At 43.8% G+C, this 20,816-nt stretch overlaps 1 protein-coding gene across 1 annotated transcript in view; it reads right to left on the reverse strand.

Annotated features, from left to right (window-relative positions):
* Positions 1-3,102, reverse strand: part of LOC8051564 — a 45,440-nt gene extending 42,338 nt beyond the window's left edge. The window contains exon 1 of the mRNA XM_040213093.3: positions 2,640-3,102. The gene's annotated coding sequence lies outside the window, so the exon portion shown is untranslated. The remainder of the gene's footprint in view (positions 1-2,639) is intronic.
* Positions 3,103-20,816: the final 17,714 nt, after the last annotated feature.

A 20,816-nucleotide genomic window follows, 5' to 3' on the forward strand; every position in this document is an offset into this window, starting at 1 on the left:
AGGCATGAAAGAGCGCAATACGCCCGAGGTTAAACTATCTATAAACACACCTTTAGAATGCAATACATTTAGAAGCTTTGGGACTCCGTATGCGAACATTTATTTTCCAGTGTTTAGCCGACAGGTTGGTCCGCGTTCAATTCAGAGCCAAACAGAATAACCGAGCTATACCTTTAGGTGAAGACATTTGCAAGATGGAATTCATACTTATGTAAACTTTTACGTGATTATTTTAATGCCTCGTCACACCCCTTTCCCCAAAACCTTAAAAAAAAATAACCACAGCATTCTAAATATTTGCCCGCATGAAGTGTCTTATGCCAAATGCACTCCTCTAAATTATTAAAACCTCTTATCATTAGATGATTCGGATTGTGCTCTTATCAGAGAAGGAAACCGTATGTATTTTTTTTTCTACAGATCATATAATATTTTGTGTAATCTAAGCTTAGACACTCGTAGAAAAAAAACAGTGCATGAATTGTTTAGGTTTTTCAGACAGTACAGATCAAGCTAGAAGAATAGAGAAGTTCCTCAACGGTGGCGCTTCGCCATGAAAGAGATGTGCCGAGGGTTCGATCGTATTTCTGGCAAACGCCGTGAAATGCCCAACATAAAAGGGACACTAAATACAGTTTGTAATTTCGAACACATTTTGAAAGCCGCGCGGTGCGCTACTGCGCCTGTGCGGGAGCCTTAAACCGACTGGGCTCTTGTTCGGGGATGCGCGAAGCTCAGGTTAAATTTTCGCCTCCGTTCTGGCATTGTTCACAGATATCTCTCTTCTTCCACCGCGGTACAAGTGCCCACTTTGTATTTACAATCGTTAGTAGCATAAAAACAAACAATGTACGTTGATTTGATTAAGAATAAAACGCATGTGTGGGAGCTTCAAAAAAGACACATATCTCTCAATATAAAGCACATAGTACTTTAGAAAGCTCTTTCTTTCTCTCTTCCTCTTATTTGTACCATAAAAATGCAATTCAATTTTGCGAAAGAGACAAAAACGCAACAAATTCCACTTGACAATTATATCATCATAATATGTATGCCTAATTAAGTACGCAATATTATCCATTTATGTGCTGACTGCTGAATCATATTACAGATTCTATTGCACATAATGTTTAGACGTGGAGGGACCAATCACTGATTTTTGATACTTTAGCTGGTTTTCAAGACCGACGGCTAAACGAGTTCTCTTACACCTGACACAAAAGTATTAATATACACTTTATATTCAATATTCACGTGTACTCTACGTCAAGACGATGTGTCATATCCTGCAGGTGATGCGTTCAATTATCGAAATGTATTCTTGCGTAACATCCTATTTATTGACTTGCCTCGAATTATTCATGTTATGTAGATTACCTGCAAAATCTCCACCTCAGAACGCTATTGAATTTTTAGCTCGTACATTAGTATGCTAATGTACGAGGAACAGCGAAAAGGAACAGCGTAAAGGAACAGCCTTTCCGCTGTTCCTTGTTTTAAGCTTTAGATCACACATAACAATCGGGTAACATTTTCGCGTCACTTAATAAACTGAGTTTCAGAATTAAGTGTTTTGAAAGTACGCACCGCTTCCCTAAAGAAAAGAGTATGCTCGAGCTTTTTTCCGAAATATACATTGAGAAACCGCCAATGTCTTGATCATCTCTGCTAAATGAACCTTAGCTTGCAACTGAGTTTGAAGTACCAGAAATTGCAATGCATATAACTGTGAGTATAGGGTGGTTTCGTGTACCCATCATTTTAGATGAAATGTTAGTTTTTTTCAGGCAGCCTTTTGCGGAGTTTGTGCGTTGACATGACAAAATTTATGGAAGGCTTGGAAGGTTTTTGGCTAGGTGAACATCTGCGGATGTCGTTTACATTATTCATGTATGAAAGATGATAGGCCGTTTACGAAAACAATTTTAGTATGTCAAGCGTGTAATAGCTGTCATCTTATTTTTAATAACGTACGTAGTTGTAACGTTTAATTTTGGCACCCTATAATTAGGGGAGCCTCACAGCTGGTTCTTTGTTGCATTCATGTTTATGAAGTTGAGGAGAAATTGATCCCATGCATTTAAATCTCTTAGAAGAATTGTGATCTTTCGTTTGCTTTGATATGGGCGCAATTCGTCAGGTCTAACACTAAACATCTCAATACCAGAGTACTCGTGTCAGAAGCTAGACGCGTCACAAAGTCGGTGCCGTCATGATTAGCGGAAATATAAATTATAGGCTTATGGAGGAGTGGAGTGGTTGGTGTTTACATACCAAGAATGCATACCGACTTGATGCTGGTTACAAACTCTTCTTGCAACGTTTCAAAGAATCTAGAGAAAATTGTTCCTCTTTAAAAACTGTCATAAAAGCATTCTAGCTCTCATTTTACTTATACAGCAATAAGTGCAATGCAGTCTCTAAACTATGCATAAAATATTTGAAGTGGAATTTGTAGCATAGATTAAAGGGTGCAAAAGACTAAATGGGTAAAGCTAAGAAAATGGTAATGGTGCTCATCACTTACTTAAAAATTTTGACAGTTCAAATCAGTATTGAGCAAGTTATGAACATAAAATTATACACGTTTCTACTTAATAATTATTAGAAAAAAAGTGAATAAAATGAGCTCAACTCACCTAAGAAAGTTGCGAAAGCACTCCGTTGAACCCGTGCAGAAAATACGCAGCACAGTCAAGCACTTGAGACGAGGAATCGGTCAGTTCATCGTGCTGCCTCTTTCACGCGACGGCCGGGGCGTAGTCACATCGCAAAAACAGCGCAAGAACGAGAAAGTCGGGCTTCGGACACAAAGACAGGATGCCAAAGTACGGCCGTGTGGAGTGTCTCCTTGCACGTCGCTGAAACCGCAGAAGAATCACGCACAGGACGGCATAGCCGCAAGCCGAGAAAAAGCCGGATGGCGCAAGACCCACTTGACACAGGTTCTTCAGTTGGGTTCATCTCGGTGCATTTCGAGCGACGTCGTTGCGTGCACCGGCGCCGACGCCGTCCCACGCGAGGTGTTCGGCACCGGCCTGAGGTGCCCGCGAGCCTCCATGTGTTTCGCGCAACAGCGTGATCGACTGACAACGCACTGGCAACGTGCTCGGGCCGGTGCCGGCGTTTTATACGCAGCCGCCGGGGTCCACGGGCCGCGGGGCGGGCGGCGGCGGGACTCGTTTCCTGGGCAACGTGGCACGGCCAGGCGAAATTCGGGAGAAAGTGGCGGCGCCATCTATCCGGATTTTGGGGAACCTTGGGCTTCGTTGTGGTCCGAATCTGGCCAAAACCGTGACTGAAAAAAAAAAAAAAAATCTTGACGGGGTTGCGAAAATAAGCACGGAAGGTGGATTGAGAGCGTTTTTGTTTTTTCTAGAAACGCGCGTGGGTTTCTTGATCTGTGAAAAGTTTTTGTATTGTGGTCTGCCCACGATTCTGGGCAGGATTTCTCAAATAAGAAAAAACGTTTTTTTTTTCTTTTTTTAAATTTGATTTTACGGTGCCCTTTGACTTTCATCCTCATTTCGGCGCTTAATGTTTGAAAGTCATGATTCAACTAAAAATATGTAACTTTTTTACAATCTACCCAAATATTCGATGACTTAATTTTAGGCCAATCGCTAACATCAATTTATTCAAATTTAAAGTGCGTGTAGGGGTAAACAAAATACGTGCAACTTACGTAGCTGATACTTGCATGCTCTTTAATTTGCTTCTATATGTGCTTTTGTTGCAGATATGTTTAAAACGACAAAAAGTAGTTCTAGAACTGGAGGTAATAGCGTACGAGTCAGCTAACTCAGATTATTTAGCAATATCAAGTGTGTAAAGAAATTCAGAAGGTTCTGATTGGCGAGTATCTAGGCTAAATATATTCTACTTTGTTGTGAACAAGCTAACTCAAAGTGATAGTATACAATTCGCAAAACACACAGGCCTTGCAATCAGGTTCCAAGGCGTTGAAAAGTTTTTTTTTTTTTAGAGTTGAAGTATGAAGCCAATTACAGATTTAAAATTGGCTGGTGAATGTCCTTCCCGTTGTAAACGTGTGCATTTTTCATGATTACAACGTAATTTTTATATAACAAGTTCTTATAATTCGCTACATAATGACCGACTTGAGTTATGGTGGAAATAATCCCTGGAGAAGGGGAACAAGAGGGACAAAGGACAAACACAAATCTCCAAACACAGCTAGGTGACTGGTCCGTGACCGAAAAAATCCGCCTGGTCCGGGTATCGAACCCGGGACCTCTCCATTACAGGTGGAGTGCTCTACCAATTGAGCTAACCAGGGGTTAGACATCAGTAAAGCAAACGGGTTTTATCAGCCGCCACCAGTCTAACACCAACAAGGGTGAAGCTTGCAATTTAAGGTTATGATTATAATGCAATTAAATGCAAAGGTGCAAGCGAGCTGGACAAGAATGACGGAAATAATCCCTGGAGAAGGGGAACAAGAGGGACAAAGGACAAACACAAATCTCCAAACACAGCTAGGTGACTGGTCCGTGACCGAAAGAATCCGCCTGGTCCGCGTATCGAACCCGGGACCTCTCCATTACAGGTGGAGTGCTCTACCAATTGAGCTAACCAGGGGTTAGACATCAGTAGAGCAAACGGGTTTTATCAGGCGCCACCAGTCTAACACCAACAAGGGTGAAGCTTGCAATTTAAGGTTATGATTATAATGCAATTAAATGCAAAGGTGCAAGCGAGCTGGACAAGAATGACGGAAATAATCCCTGGAGAAGGGGAACAAGAGGGACAAAGGACAAACACAAATCTCCAAACACAGCTAGGTGACTGGTCCGTGACCGAAAAAATCCGCCTGGTCCGGGTATCGAACCCGGGACCTCTCCATTACAGGTGGAGTGCTCTACCAATTGAGCTAACCAGGGGTTAGACATCAGTAGAGCAAACGGGTTTTATCAGCCGCCACCAGTCTAACACCAACAAGGGTGAAGCTTGCAATTTAAGGTTATGATTATAATGCAATTAAATGCAAAGGTGCAAGCGAGCTGGACAAGAATGACGGAAATAATCCCTGGAGAAGGGGAACAAGAGGGACAAAGGACAAACACAAATCTCCAAACGCAGCTAGGTGACTGGTCCGTGACCGAAAAAATCCGCCTGGTCCGGGTATCGAACCCGGGACCTCTCCATTACAGGTGGAGTGCTCTACCAATTGAGCTAACCAGGGGTTAGACATCAGTAGAGCAAACGGGTTTTATCAGCCGCCACCAGTCTAACACCAACAAGGGTGAAGCTTGCAATTTAAGGTTATGATTATAATGCAATTAAATGCAAAGGTGCAAGCGAGCTGGACAATAATGACGGAAATAATCCCTGGAGAAGGGGAACAAGAGGGACAAAGGACAAACACAAATCTCCAAACACAGTTAGGTGACTGGTCCGTGACCGAAAAAATCCGCCTGGTCCGGGTATCGAACCCGGGACCTCTCCATTACAGGTGGAGTGCTCTACCAATTGAGCTAACCAGGGGTTAGACATCAGTAGAGCAAACGGGTTTTATCAGCCGCCACCAGTCTAACACCAACAAGGGTGAAGCTTGCAATTTAAGGTTATGATTATAATGCAATTAAATGCAAAGGTGCAAGCGAGCTGGACAAGAATGACGGAAATAATCCCTGGAGAAGGGGAACAAGAGGGACAAAGGACAAACACAAATCTCCAAACACAGCTAGGTGACTGGTCCGTGACCGAAAAAATCCGCCTGGTCCAGGTATCGAACCCGGGACCTCTCCATTACAGGTGGAGTGCTCTACCAATTGAGCTAACCAGGGGTTAGACATCAGTAGAGCAAACGGGTTTTATCAGCCGCCACCTGTAATGGAGAGGTCCCGGGTTCGATACCCGGACCAGGGGGATTTTTTCGGTCACGGACCAGTCACCTAGCTGTGTTTGGAGATTTGTGTTTGTCCTTTGTCCCTCTTGTTCCCCTTCTCCAGGGATTATTTCCGTCATTCTTGTCCAGCTCGCTTGCACCTTTGCATTTACTTGAGTTATGGTGATGTCATGTAATTCCTGCCTGTAGTTTTCCATTGATATTTCGCGACGCTGGTGTTACAGCATAAGACTATGAGTTAAATGTATGTATTAGTATTGTCGTACAGTTTTTATACGTCTTTTATATTTTCTTGTCGTTTCAGGGCTATTAAATTTGATGTGCGCGGGGTAACTGTTGTTTGTGTGCTGTCGATATGTGTGCACGGATTGGAAGAAATTTCTGTGTTTTTACCCAGTGGCGCACGCCAATTATATATATTTGATTGTTTTAATTGTCCCATCTTTCTGGAACGTGTATTTTTACGTCGCATTCTGTAAAAAATTTACTTTATCGCATTTCCCATGTAACATGTTTTTATCACATGATAAAACATTAGACTAATGCGAAATCGCATAAAACATAAAGCACCAACGATGTATATCGCCGCGAATCGTGCAATAGAAGTATTTATATCAACGAATCGCAATAATTAAATCTTTTTTAAAGCAATGATTTATCGATCAGAAAAGTAACAACCTCTTTAAACCTTTTATATATTCCCTAATATATATATATATATATATATATATATATATATATATATATATATATATATATATATATATATATATATATATATATATATATATATATATGTATATATATGTATATAAAGTAATGAAGTCGAACTTCGAAACGTTCTTGGAGTTTTGAAGCATTTAGTGAGTATCCAAATCCATCCAATGTTGAAGCGCGTTTGGATGCAGTTCACTAATTTTCCAGTTCATCCAAATTAGAAAAGAGTAAATAAAAAACAAACAAAAAAAACAATGCATATTTGTTTTGTAATGTAAGGCAACTACGAACCATACTTACTCGTACGGGCTACGTGCTACATATCAGCACCGAGCCGAACAAAAGCAATAAACGTGCCTGTATGAGCGAGTGAGAGGTCGTTCCGCTAACGCACACCATTTTGGCCTTGCAGGCGATGCCGGATGTTGCGTAGGAAAACAAAAAGTGATAACTACACCCTGCCGACGTTCCCGTTGTCTATTAATTTCCGCCACTTTGCGGTGTTTCAGCGCCCAGAACAAAACACACAGATAGGCACACAATAAACGCTGGCATTGCTAGCACTACACACGGGGGAAGAACCAAAAGCGAAGCAGTTGGGGGAGTTCAGGGAGGTCACACTGAGTGCTTGGGAATGTTCCCCAATGGGCTTGTGCAAAGTCCTCGCCGACTTCCGCTTACAGTTTCTCAACCTCCCGAAGCCTTCTTTCCAAGCCGAGACGAAGCCTCCACTCGGGCACGACCCTGTGCTCCCAAGGCCGCAATTTCTCACTGGACAAAGGAAAATGACCGTAGGAGCGCACGAACCTACAAAAAGTGATCGAGTGGGGATGATTAAAGAGACAGCGTTGGCCGGGCAGTGTTCCTGGCGGGGCTGAGATCGACTGATTCATCGCCGTGGTCAGTGGCAGCTCAAGAACGACGGGCTTCTTCCCATTCGAGTGTTGTTTTCTCGTAATAATGAACCCTTCCTGACGATCTAATAATTGGCTATTGACAATGAGAACGACGAGGTAGTCTGGAAGTTGTATTTATATATTGATTTCACGAGAAAGCGGCCGAAAGCAAAAAAAAAAAAAAAGTCTCACTCGCACATCATTAACTTCAAACTTTCAGAGTAGATAAAAACCTATAGAGTCACTGATAACTTAAAAAAAAAATAATGCCATTATGTTCATGATTGTCCACGCTCAAAAAAGAAAACGCCGTTATCTCCCCGCTTCTTTCTTCGTGGTTTGTTCGTTGGAGTTGTTATGAGTTACTGCAGCAATAATATTGGAAAGAAAGAAATAATGAGAATCTCAGAACTCGCCAAGCTCTGCAGTTTTTGTGCTGTCAATGACTATAATGATTCATAAAAAGTTAGAAGTGGTTATAAATAAAAAGGCAAGAACATCTTTCGCCATTCAAAGGGAGCCAGGCAACCAAAAGAATTGGCATTATTGAGACGGCTTGGATGATAATAAGTCAGTTAATTGTAATTCTTAAAAAAATAAACAGCAAAAAAAAATAAAGAAAAAAAACTGCTATGTGGCAATTTGACGATCCCTCAGGACTCCGCAGTGGCAGAAGGTAGACGTGGAAACAAAGCCAGAGGAAAAGCTTTGCTAAACTGATTGGCACAAATACAGGCGACGGGAAGGAAGCGGGTGTATATCAGACGAATATGCGTAAAAGACAGAAATCTGAAGAAATAAATGCGAAGAGTTACTGGAACTTTGAGAATTGATTATTTTCCGGAAGTGCTTGTGATCATTCGAAATGGCACTAGTGTTCACTCTTCTTTTTTTCTTTTAGTGTGTCTGAATAAAATCCTAAGTACTACGACACCTCGAAGATTGACCGCAAGCAGCAAAATTCTAAGGTATCGCCGAGTACAAAAATTTCGAAAAAGGGTAATCCGCAGGAATAATAAGGTGCTTATTTGACGCAAAAAAAAGAAACCGAAAAGCTTGGTGAGAACCGCAAACATTGACCCAAATAAAGGGATGGATGACAGGAATATTATTGATGTTTATGAGCAAATATGAATATTTGTTATTGAACGTTTGTCTAAGCAATATTCCTTTTTCTTATTATTTCCAATCAAAACACCTGGGAGCGCACGAACTTCACGGCCTGTTATTGCCACAAAACGTATTGTTGTGGAACACGAAGGCTCGCACAAGGAGTGTTGTGCAAAATAAAAGGCTCACAGAGAGTAAGAAAGAAGAAGACGAGGGTTTGTGGGGTCGGAGAATGAACGTCATTAACCTTGAAGGCGAAACCTGATGGAAGCACATCGACCTAGTTGCGTACTTAAATGGATAGAGGAACAAATCAACGAAAATATTCCTTGGCGTGAACACTTTAAAAGTAGCACTAAAAGCACTGCAAAATCTATTTGAAAATATACAGCGAGATTATGACTTTCTCGTTCCAGCTCTAGAGGGACGCTTTGATGACAAGCATCTAGGACGACTCGTTGGCGAGTCCCTGTGTGGACTCGCCAACGATCTCTCGAAAGACAGGCTTGACTCGCTTTCGAAGGTGGTACAAACTTACCGTTGGGGACTTTGTGAATTTCATTGCTGTTTTTGGACGTACGGCTTTCGTCACCTGGCTGCATGCGCGAAGCTGTTGCGCGAGACAGGGAGGCCAGGTGAGCAGTCAGTGGTACCCGTTGAGTCTCTGCCGCACTTTAGCTCCCAATCGCGGTAGCGTCAACTTACTCTGCGGCACAAACGTAAGACATTGGGGTACAGTCTGCCTGTCAGGGAACTAGGATGCATCCACTTGTGCGTCGTAAACCCTCGTCCACATGCTGAGGACAGGAAAGCTATGTAGGGCGCAAGTGCGTCTGCTTCCATTGCAGTGGTTATGGTGAGTCCAGAACGCCGAGCTCTTATGGGCTCTGATTGAGAAATCGCGGGTAGACCTCAATGCAGCTTGCCTTTGAGGTCTTCCCTCTATTCTTCAATCAGAACCAACCAAGGCTAGGCGTTGTGACATCACTACAACCCCCGCCAGAAAAGCAGTCGAACATGCGCTCCGCGTAACGTTCAGCGTTATTTCAATGGGTTAGAAGCGAGGCACGGCTAAAAGGAAGCAATGGGAAATATACCCAGTTGGAAAATTGTCAGTTATTTTTATTGTAGCTTTTTTGCGCTATATTTAACTCTTCGGTCGGGAGTAAAAAAATAAAATCATTACTTTATGCTCACGAAAATTCGACTAATTTTTCTGCAACACAAATAAAAATGTAAAGTCGTCTTTTCCCATTTATTAAAGAAAGTATCGGTCCCGTCCACTTCATTTAAATGAATAGTCTTCACGATGTATGGGAGTTTCTCGGAGCTAGAAGTGGAGGCTTGAGTTGTTTTTTGGTAATTTTGACATGAACATTAGAAGGTAATATTTTTTTATCTTTCTACTTCCCCAAAAATACTTTATTAGTGCTGAAGATATTTGTGTGCCTACACAAAGGAAGCATCACGGTCGACCTCATCTTGTTGAAATGATACATGCCTGTGCTTGTGCGTTTGTGGCATCTGGCCGAACAAGGGCCTGTACGTGTTTACTATTGATTGTTAACTGGATTAAACGTAATGTCACGTTTAAACGAAAATAAAAATGGCCTAAATCATGTTTACGGTATCGTTTGTTTATAATTGTTAGAACACGTGGAATGCTTAATTTGGAGGAAATAACACAACTATTTTTCTATGACTGCCAGATTGAATAAACGCTTTATGTACAGAGCGCGACACTGTTAGCGCGAACAAGCTATCGCCGGTTTTTCCAGTTTTTCTCTTTGAAACCAAGGGATCTCATCCAAGTTATTATTGCTATGGGAAGAGCTCATTTAGTTCTATAGTCTAAGCGTTAAAAATTCGTGCTCGCTAATACTATTTAGAAGTAAAATGCGAAAATGCGCCGATGCCGTGTTCGCGCTAACAGTGTCGCAATGTGTACCATCTAACTCGAGTTCTTTTTTTTTTGGAAGGCTTCGTCAATGTATGATAAGACTGCTGGTGTGTTTATGCTGTAAATGAGTCAGGAAACTAGTTTTGTACCTTTCGTAAGTGGGTTCTTGTGATTTAAAACAAGTGTAGGTGGGGTTTAGGCGCAGTTTTTATTTAAATAAAGTCAGCATGAAACGTTTCATCTTTGAAACCGTCACTAGGCCACATGCGCAGTGACGTACCCTGGGTGCCCACGGCTCTGAACTTGGTTCTGCTTTTGGCGACCTGGTTTCTAGCAACCCTAGCGCCCGTAAAGCTGTTACCCGAAGTATCAAAGCGGCGCCATTGACTTCGACGGGAACAGTACGAGTTGTATTTTAGAATTGTTTTCTTGTATTCTGCTATTAGGCAGTTTTAGAATAGCCGATGCAAAAGGTTTGCGTACGCCAAAAATACTAACTTTGCCGTTCCGCGTGTGCCAAACTCTAACCGCGGTCTGCGCGTTGAGTGAGCAATTTTTGCAAACGCTACTTGTTCTGAAATTGCGTGCGTACGCAAAAGGATTTTTTCGCTTCGCTTACAAGGATTCGTGATGCGCAAAAAGTTGGCTAAAGCTCCGATGAGCACGGTAAGAAAATGACCCCTCCCAGGACTGCTGCTGCGGGGTCTGTTTTGGTGAGCGCGATGGTTGCGGCACTCTCGCGACTATGATTTTCAATACACAACGACACTGCACTTCTACGGGAGGTGTACGTCACGAATGGTTTGATTGGCGCAGCAAGGTGGGCCACGATTGCCGGCAACCTGCTGCTTGTGACGCGCGAACGTTTCTCGGGGAAGGCACGTTGTGCGAAGGTCGGTATACTTTCGCTTGCCAATGCGACGGAAGCGGACACGTCGTATTCTCATATTTAGACAAATAAATGAATGTTTTAACCTAGAAAACTTGTTTTTCTCTTTCTTCATGTTGCAGCCTATTGTGTGTGAAATAAAATCACGTTACTCTATCTTGGTGGCGTTCTAAGTACGAGATGCTTGGGTTAAACGTCGCGGTGGAGAAACGCTGTTCTAAAATTTTCTTGCGTAGCGTGCGCTAATCCAAGTGCTAAAGTTAGTGGTAAAGTTCGCTAAAGCTGCTTACGTGATTCTAAAACCCCAAGTCAAAGTTAATTTTAAAAAAAATTAAAGCCGTTTACAAATCCCTGTAACGCCGAATTGGAGCGCAGCTCTTGAGGAGGAGTACCACCACTGCCTTGGATGTGGGCGAAATCGGAACGCAAGAAATGAATGTCCAGCCAGGAACGCAATATGTCGCAACTGTGGCAAGCCACGACATTTCGCGAAAATTTGTTTAGGCTCAAAAGTTGTTCAAGCTAGGTTATCGTCGAAGACGAAGACATCTATTTTCTCGGGATTGTGGTCGCCAAAGACACAGAACCATGGACGGTTATCGTGAAGGTCCACGATGTCTTTCTGTCTTTCAAGATTGACACTGGAGCCGACGTCACGGTAATTCCCGAAGCCGTGTACAATCAACACTTTGGACATACCCCTTTAACTGGACCGACGAAGTGCTTAAGGGGACCTGGTCAAGACAAGCTGCAGGTTGTTGGAGTCCTGCTTGTTGATATAGCGTTTCGGACGAACAAGATGACCACGGACACCTATGTTCTGAAGAATCCTGAACTCCCTCTCTTGCCAAGACGCGACAGCGAGAAGTTGGGTGTGGTCAAGAGACTCAATGAAGTGTCCACTTCCAACTACAGAACAGTCAATGCTAAAACTGAGTTCCCTTCGCTGTTCACGGGCCTTGGTTGCGTGAAAATGCCTTACAAGATAAGGTTGCGCCAAGATGCTGTACCTTTTTCGTTGACATCACCAAGAAGGATTCCGATACCGCTCACGGACAAGGTGAAGTCGGAGCTCCAAAACATGCTTCAACGTGACGCCATAGAACCCGTTGGAGAGCCGACTGATTGGTGCTCCCCCATGATAGTAGTCAGAAAACCCAACGGAAACTACAGAATCAGCGTCGATTTCACATCGTTGAACAAGTACGTTGAGAGAGATCCCCTTCCAGTCACCGATCACATTCTTGCACAACTGGGAAACGCAATGTTCTTCTCGAAGCTTGACGCGAATTCCGGCTTCTAGCAGTTTCAACTAGCGCCAGAATCGAAAATCCTGACGACCTTCATTACTCCTTTAGGGAGGTTTAAGTTCAAACGACTTCCGTTTGGTATTACGTCCGCACCGGACTTCTACCAGAAGAAAATGAGCTAACTCTTGAGCGGCATCCAGGGCCATGTATGCAACATGGATGACATCCTTGTGTACGGCTCATCCAGGGAGGAACACAACCAGGGACTAAAAGAAGTCCTTTCAAGGCTACAGCAAGTGGGAATAACGCTAAACGACACCAAGTGCGTCTTTGAGAGAACCCGAGTTAAGTTTCTTGGCCAGGTCATCGATACAACTGGGGTCCACTCCGACGAGGAAAAGCTTGAAGCGATCAATACGATGAAAGCACCAACGAACGTCAGCCAACTCAAGAGCTTTCTGGGCCTGACAAACTACCTCGGGAAATTTGTGCCACATTTAGCGGAAAAAGCGCATCTCCTCACGGCGCTTCTGACCTCTAAGAACGAATGGGCTTGGGAACATCAACAACGGAAAGCTTTTGACACCATCAAAGTAGCGCTGACTTCAACCCCAGTACTCGCTTTGCTTGACCCTAAGAAACTGACGGTTATCTCGGCGGATGCCTCATCCTACGGCATCGGAACAGTACTACGACAGAAGCAGACATGCGACACATACCGTCCAGTAGCTTATGCGTCAAGAACCCTCAATGAGACGGAAAGGCGCTACGCGCAGATAGAAAAAGAAGGTTTAGCTGTTGTGTGGAGCTGCGAAAAGTTCCGTGCTACATCACTGGATTGAGAGTCATGATAGAGACAGACCACACGCCGTTGGTCCCGATCTTCTCGACAAAGTATCTGGAAGACATCCCGGTGACATTGCAGCGAACGAAACTACGCATGATGAGATGCAGCTATGGGATCAGGCATATCCCAGGCAAAAACCTCGTCGCCGCTGATGTCTTGTCAAGACACCCTCCAGCTGAAGTTCCAGAAAGAGAACTGGAAGAGGAGATTGACGCATACGTTCGCGGCATCACCTCTAATTTACCTGCTACAGACAAGAGATTACAGCAAATATAGGAAGAACAAACAAAAGACCACGTTTGTAGCTCTTATCACGATACTGTGCTGAAGAATGGCCTGACAAAAACAAAGTAGACCTAACATGTAAAATTTTTTGGCAATACAGAACTGACGCTTTCACGAACCATGGACTTCTAATGAAAGGGTCGAGGATCCTTGTGCATCAGTCCATGAGACAAGACATCCTGGACAAAATACACCACGGACACCAGGGCATCATTAGGTGCAGAGGACGCGCATGCGAATCTGTCTGGTGGCCTGGGATATCAACGCATATTGAAAACCTCGTCCGAAGATGCCCTCAGTGCATACAGGAAACAAGTAACAGACGAGAACCACTAATTCCAACGCCCTTTCCAGAAAGACCATGGCAACAAGTCGGCATGGACCTATTTTACCTCTCAGGAAAGTGGTACTTGCTCGCCACCGACTATTACTCAAGATTCCCAGAAATTGCGCCACTCACAAGTCTGTCGACGACATCTGCGATTGACGACCTAAAATCGATCTTCGCCAGACACGGCACACCAGAAACAGTATTTAGTGACAATGAAACTCAATTCCAAAAACTCGACTCATCCCAATTCCACAAATTTTCTCAAGACTGGGGCTTCCACCACAAGACTTTCAGCCCGAGATACCCACAAAGTAACGGCTTTGTGGTGTCAGACGTCAAAATAATCAAACATAGCTGGAAAAAGACAGATTATGCCCACCGCGCACTCCAAGCCTACCGGGCCACCCCTCTTGAAAACGGCTACAGTCCAGCGGAACTTCTGATGGGGAGACCTATAAGGACGTCACTCCCTACGATTGGATTCAGTTTAAAGCCAGCGATTTCTAATCACGAACTTCTAAAGAAGTGGGAGGAAAACAACAAAGCAAAAGAAAAAATGAACTTTGACGGAAGACACGGCACCCGACCGTTGAAACCACTGCAAACTGGTCAGTGCGTATGGATCTCAGACAAGAGACAAGCGGGTCATATACATCTCCTTCGGAGGCGCCACGTTCATACCTGGTTGAGACCGACCGGGGAGTTATAAGGCGAAACCGACTACACTTGATTCCCGTACCAGCTCCCTCTTCACCTGAGGACGCCGTACCACAAGGACCACCACCCGCTTCCGAGATCACGGCGTTCATTTCCACAACATCTATGGGACTTCCAATAACACGCAGTGGTCGTACTATAAAACCTGTCGATAGGCTAGGTTTTTAAATTAAGGGGGAGATGTGCTATAAGCGTATAACAGCGGCGCACGTGCTGCAGACTGGCGCGATGAAGGAAGAGGAAAATAAACGTTCTCGCTCGTGTGCTCAACCTGGCTGGTCGATATCTCGTATTTATCCGTTCCCACCCCCGTGATTGCCGAACACAACGCACACCTAAAGACAATTTTTGCAAGACATGGAATGCTGAAGTTTTGTTCAGCGACAACGGACGACAAACCCAGAGTTGTTGGAAGTGAGTTTTACCAGTTTGCCCAAGAATGGGATTTCGAACATAAAACGTCTAGTCCAAGATATCCGCAGAGTAACGGATTTGTGAAAGTTGCGGTCGAAGCTATTAAGAAAAGCCTTTAGAAGACATCAGAGAGCTACATCGCGTTGCAGTCTCATCGTGCAACACCTTTAGGCAATGGGTATAGTCCCGCCGAGTTGCTTATGGGCCGCAAGTTGAGAACGCCACTGCCAACGTTTTCCTCTAGTTTCGAACCCAGCCTAGTGGATCCCCAACGAGTCCAAACATGGGAGAAGAGAAGGATAGATAAAAATAAGGCCAACTATGACAGACGAGGTGGTGTACGACAGTGCCAACCATTGAGAAGAGGTGACGTTGTCTGGGTTAGCAATCAACAAAAAGAAGAATTGTACAGTGTCGAATTGAGAGTCCGAGATCGTACTTAGTGAACACCGACACGACTACACTTCGAAGAAACAGCTTCCATCTCACACCGATACCAGAGACTGAAATCATGAAAGAAACTTTGGTACCCGACACCGGATGAACTGCGTACACTACAACGTACTGGAAGACAAGTGAAACCTGTAAATAGACTTTAGTTTCAAAAGGGGGAGATGTGCTGCTGGGCTTTGAGGGAAGAGAAGGGAGAAGAGGGATGGTAAATGAACATGGCGTTCTAATAAGAAGCAGCCGGGTTCTTTGAGTTAGTAAGGACGAATAACGCACTGTTAACGGGACACTACGCGGCATCGACCGCACTTCATATCGACCCGGGCCATTTTTGGCTCTTTGCCAAAACATTCCACGGATCACTGACAACAGGATAACGAGCTAGCCAGATAGCTTGCATGGTCATGTATGGTAGCAATAAAACATGCATGATCAGTAAAACACTCCCCACCGGGAAATCTGGCAGTACACTGAGATAGGGGCCCACGTGACTCAGAATTAGCTCAAAAAACAATTCTCTGAGACGTGAAAACAGCGCAAAAAATTGAACAAAGGGCACGTTTGACGATGTTAAACCAACTAGCCCAGCTTACCGCCTTGTTGAATTTTATGAAGATGTGCAGATAAAATTGCCTTAAAAGGATTTACGATGCAGTCTGTTTCAGAAAGTAAGTGGAGAGCAAGTGCGTTAGTACTCCGTCAATGCGTCTGATATATAGAGTTTAGTTTTGTATACGAATAGCCAGAAAGAGGGTACTAATAGTGTGTGTTTCAATAAACCTTCATCTGAGAGTGCACTACATCTTGCCTACTTCCTTGTCCCTGTTTATTGGGCGCTTTTCGTTTAGCACGTGTAACTATGTGTACCGAAGCGACCTATGAAAACACGCACCCCTGTTAAGCAGGCAGCTTAAATCCTCTCTACTTAACATACCCTAATTAATTCCCAAACGCTATAGAATTTTCTTTCGGTGTGTCACTCGGTTTTCTACGAAACGCCCATACGGACTCCATGGTGCGCGCTCGCACCTTCACCATTACTTCAGTCCATCTGCTCCGAAATAACATCTTAAAACAACTCTGACGTCCCACCTCAGCTGTCGCTGTGTTTCAAATTGTACGCTGCTTAATTTCTTCTTCTTTTCATACACTCTAAAACAGTGGAGCACCAAGTTGGGTTAGACTGCGCGGGCGGTGCTTCTCTTCCCTGAGAGGTTCTGGTACTAAACACGTGCTTCAAAGATTTGCGAGAAGTCGCAGACTCAATAAACTTAAAAAAAAAAATAAAAAATAACGTAGACGCCAGGCACGTGGCACTTTGTTCCGTGCTGCGCCTTCTGTACCAAACTCAATCCCGCCGGAATAAAGTCAGAGTTCCAGAAACGTGAGAAAGAGTTTAATCAGAAAAAATAATACCTTTTTTGATGCTATTTTTTATTTTTTCCTTCGATTTTAGCTTGTGTTTTCTGGTAATTGCGTGGATGTATCCATGTGCGCGACGTGGTATTACGTGTTTGTATGTTTCGGTCTTTCATGCGTATTTGCCCTGGACACCGTAATACAATGAAGTACTGGAGAGGGGCGTACTTTCTTCTTTTAGAAGCCAACCCTTTTCAATTGTGGTACATGCGTATCAACCAGGAATGGTTTATGTCGTGCGTAAACAATTCCTGGGCACTCGAGATTAACAACTTTTACCAAAATGTAGTTTCGGTTATTGGATTAAGGATGCTTCCACATGGAATTTACGCAATTTCGTGAGGACAATTTTCGAGAAATAAAACCAAATGATCTTACTATATAACGTTTTGTTATATATATATATTTTTTTTACCTTCGTAATTTTTATATTTTAATTCTTTGTGTGTTGATGCTCCTAATAACATTGCAGATGTAATCTACTTAACTCACATCCTATGTCAAAAATTTTTGCAATAATTGAGGTTATTATAAAATATCAAAATCAATGACCTATCTAAATGAAAGAAAAAGTAACGAAATGCAAAGGATATAATAATAAAAAAATTTGAAACTATAAAATAAATGGTCGGCAAGCATATATCCTTCCGCGCAGCAAATATGCGACCTTGAATCACTCTAACTCTGACATTATTTGGCATCGTGTTTGTTGTTATTTCGTTGCCACGAAAAAACCTTATTACCACAAAAAAAAAAAAAATGCCTAAGCGAATGTTTTTCACCCTTTACATTTTCTACAGCCAACACTGACTGCCTTTTTTCTGTCTCGCTCTTTCGACAGGGCCCTGTGAGATGATTCCGTAATATCGGAGACAGTTAAAGCTTTTGTTGCCCATCATTTCACTACTCAAATCTCGTTCGAAAAAGAAAAACAAAACGATTCCTAAGGACAGTTTAAGGTTCTTCTTGCTTCCTGCCTAAGTTCCATGACCCTCCAGTATTTTCCCTCTAACGATTTAATTTCTCCCTGTGTTCCCGACACAGCACCGCAGTCGGGCCTTGCGCGCTCTGATTGACGATCTTTTCAGGCGTCCTCTGCTCTCCGAGACAAGCTAGCGAAGGTTTAGAAGAAAGGACAGCGAGATCTATTTTTAGAGCGGCATCAGAGACATTACGTTTCAGGGCACGACTCTTCGCTGAGCTCCGCTGTCAGAGCAACGGACGACTCGTCTTTTTGAGGGTAATGTGACAGCCGTCCCGCTGTCCTGAAGCGAGTGTCCGCCTATCTGGCAGTGACGAATGGTGAACGTAGTCCGCGAGTTCGTCAGTCCTTACCTGTATTACTTTGTGTCGTTATTTTTGTTATCTGCCATAATTTATACTCGGGTCTCCCTCGCGCCCTGCGTACAACACGTGTTTTATTGCCGGATTCAGCCGGTACGTCATTTAAATTTCAAGTTCGCCGCAACTGTCGTGCGTGAGAGTGTTCTTAGAGACCATGTGTTTTAAAACCCACACTTATATACACAGAAACAGGTGCTTGTCAGCGAGAGCTTGATGTGCAATCAACTGACTCTCCGCGCTAGGTGCCCCTTTTCTGATCCTAGCGCTGGAGCCTGCTCTTGTTCGTTCGTGCGTTAGTTTAAGGTGGAACAAAATAAATACACGAATCACTGCGAATATACTTCCCCCCTGAGAGAACGAGTATAATGTTAAGGAAAGTAGACACAATAAAATGATGAAAAACGCTGAGCCAATGTTAAAGTATGCCGGCTCACAGGACGCCTCCAGACATGCAGTTAAACAGTTCCATAAGTCTCATGTTATTTCACGTGTGTGTGTTTTTAATTTTGACATTCAGGTGAATTCACTCCACTCAGTTGCTGCTATAATGACGCAGGATTTCACTTAGCAAGTATTATGCTCGCGTAATTTAGGTAAAAGCCAACCAGTGAGACGTGCTACACGGCAAACAGATTTACTTCGCTGGAAATTTACGAGACTGCAGTTTATAATTGTTATATAAAAAAATAATGCTTTGAATGAACTCAGACACTTTCCCTAGTTGTAGTCCTGAGCACATCCACTATTTATATCAAAGATCAGAAGTCGGAAAATCAGTTTCGATGCCCCTTTTGTTTCGGTGCCCTAGAGACAGCTTCTCACAATGTTGTGTTTAGGGGGCGCATTTATCACGGAAAAGTTTACGCGTGTAGATTAAAAAAAAATTTAGGTAAACAAGTTTTTTTTTTATTTTTAGGCATCGAGAATAAAACAGCAGGAATTGAATTCTATACCTTCGCGTGCCAACCGCGTGCGAAGCCTACTCAGCTACGTACAAGGGAATGTTTGCTAATTTAACTAAAATCTCTAACGTAACATCTAATTTCCGAGCAGGCCAGTTTTGAGGCACTTAAGAGTCCCTTAATGCTCCTGAAATACGTTCAGAGGACCGCTTTCCACATTTACCCATGACACCCAAGAAAAGTGTTGCGTCACAGAGCCCTTATCTTCTTTTCAATTCACTGACAACACCCCACACTCTAAAAAAAAATGGAGGAAAAAAGTAGCAACGGCGCGTCTTCCTCCCTTCTACCGACGCGCCCCCAAGCGGACACGAGAAGAAGGGAGGAACGAAACGTTTTTCTCCTTCTCCACGCAGACGGGAGAAAGCTTTCGCCCTCCCGACTCACCTTCTTTCGGTTTCGTTTTTCGAGCAGGTAGCGCAGGTTGTTTAATATATAGCTGTGGAGTTGATTGAGCTTCAGCGGCAGCGAAGGCCGCCTGTAATTCCGTCTTCTAGTCTAAACGTGCAGAACATTTCGGTTGGATTGACGTTTTTATCACTAATTTTATCAAACGAGCAAACGAAGCCGCTAGAAACAGCGAAGTTCCGAAGCAGTGCCAGCAGCGCTACGTACACTGGGTAGGATGGCCGTCGTGGCCAGGGGGGGGGGGGAAGGAGGGAAAGAGAACGCGGCGCAAAGCGGAGGCTGCCATATTAAAACCGCTTACGTTGCCAGCATAGGTTTTGCAGTGGAGAAGTTGCTGCCAAATACGGCGAACTAATTTTTACTTTCTTTTCGTTTTGGAAAGAGAATGTATTGTTGTGTTATATAAGTCCTCCTGCATACAGACAAAGAAGTTTAATTATATTTGTCTTGTTTACTCGGCTTGAAACCCTAAAAACAGGTTTTGGCAACTTATTACTTCCATCATTTTGGAGTACGCAAGGCAGTTATCTCGCTGTTCTGGTTTCGGTTACGAAAGCAAGGCAAAACGCTCGTAGTTCCCTCCCTCAGTACACTTTGGACACCTTCCACACTTTGACACCGGATAACTGGATGAACAAGGATTTAGATTTGCTTCAGAGGTCACTTTCGCCGCTTCCCCACCGTCGAGCAGCCGGATCAGCTGACGGCAAGCCGCGGATGAAAGGCTTGAGCATCAACAGCCTAGAGCCACTACAACAGCCCAAGTGCACTCACGATGCGGGCGACGCGGGCTTCTGTCAATCCAGGGGCAGACCCAAGGGGGAGGCGACGGGGGCGGCCGCCTACCCTCCAAGCAGTCGACCCCCCCCCCCCCCCCCTGCCCCCTTCTTAAAAGGCGATTTGACATGGGTAGATCCCCCGAAATAAAACCAACTCCCGTCCTGCCAGGTGGTAGGAAGCTCGGTACTCAAGGACGAGGGTTCGAAATAGGGTAGGCCGCACCCT

This window comes from Ixodes scapularis, unplaced genomic scaffold (assembly GCF_016920785.2).
Source record: "Ixodes scapularis isolate PalLabHiFi unplaced genomic scaffold, ASM1692078v2 PGA_scaffold1__304_contigs__length_218370807, whole genome shotgun sequence".
NCBI lineage: Eukaryota > Metazoa > Arthropoda > Arachnida > Ixodida > Ixodidae > Ixodes > Ixodes scapularis.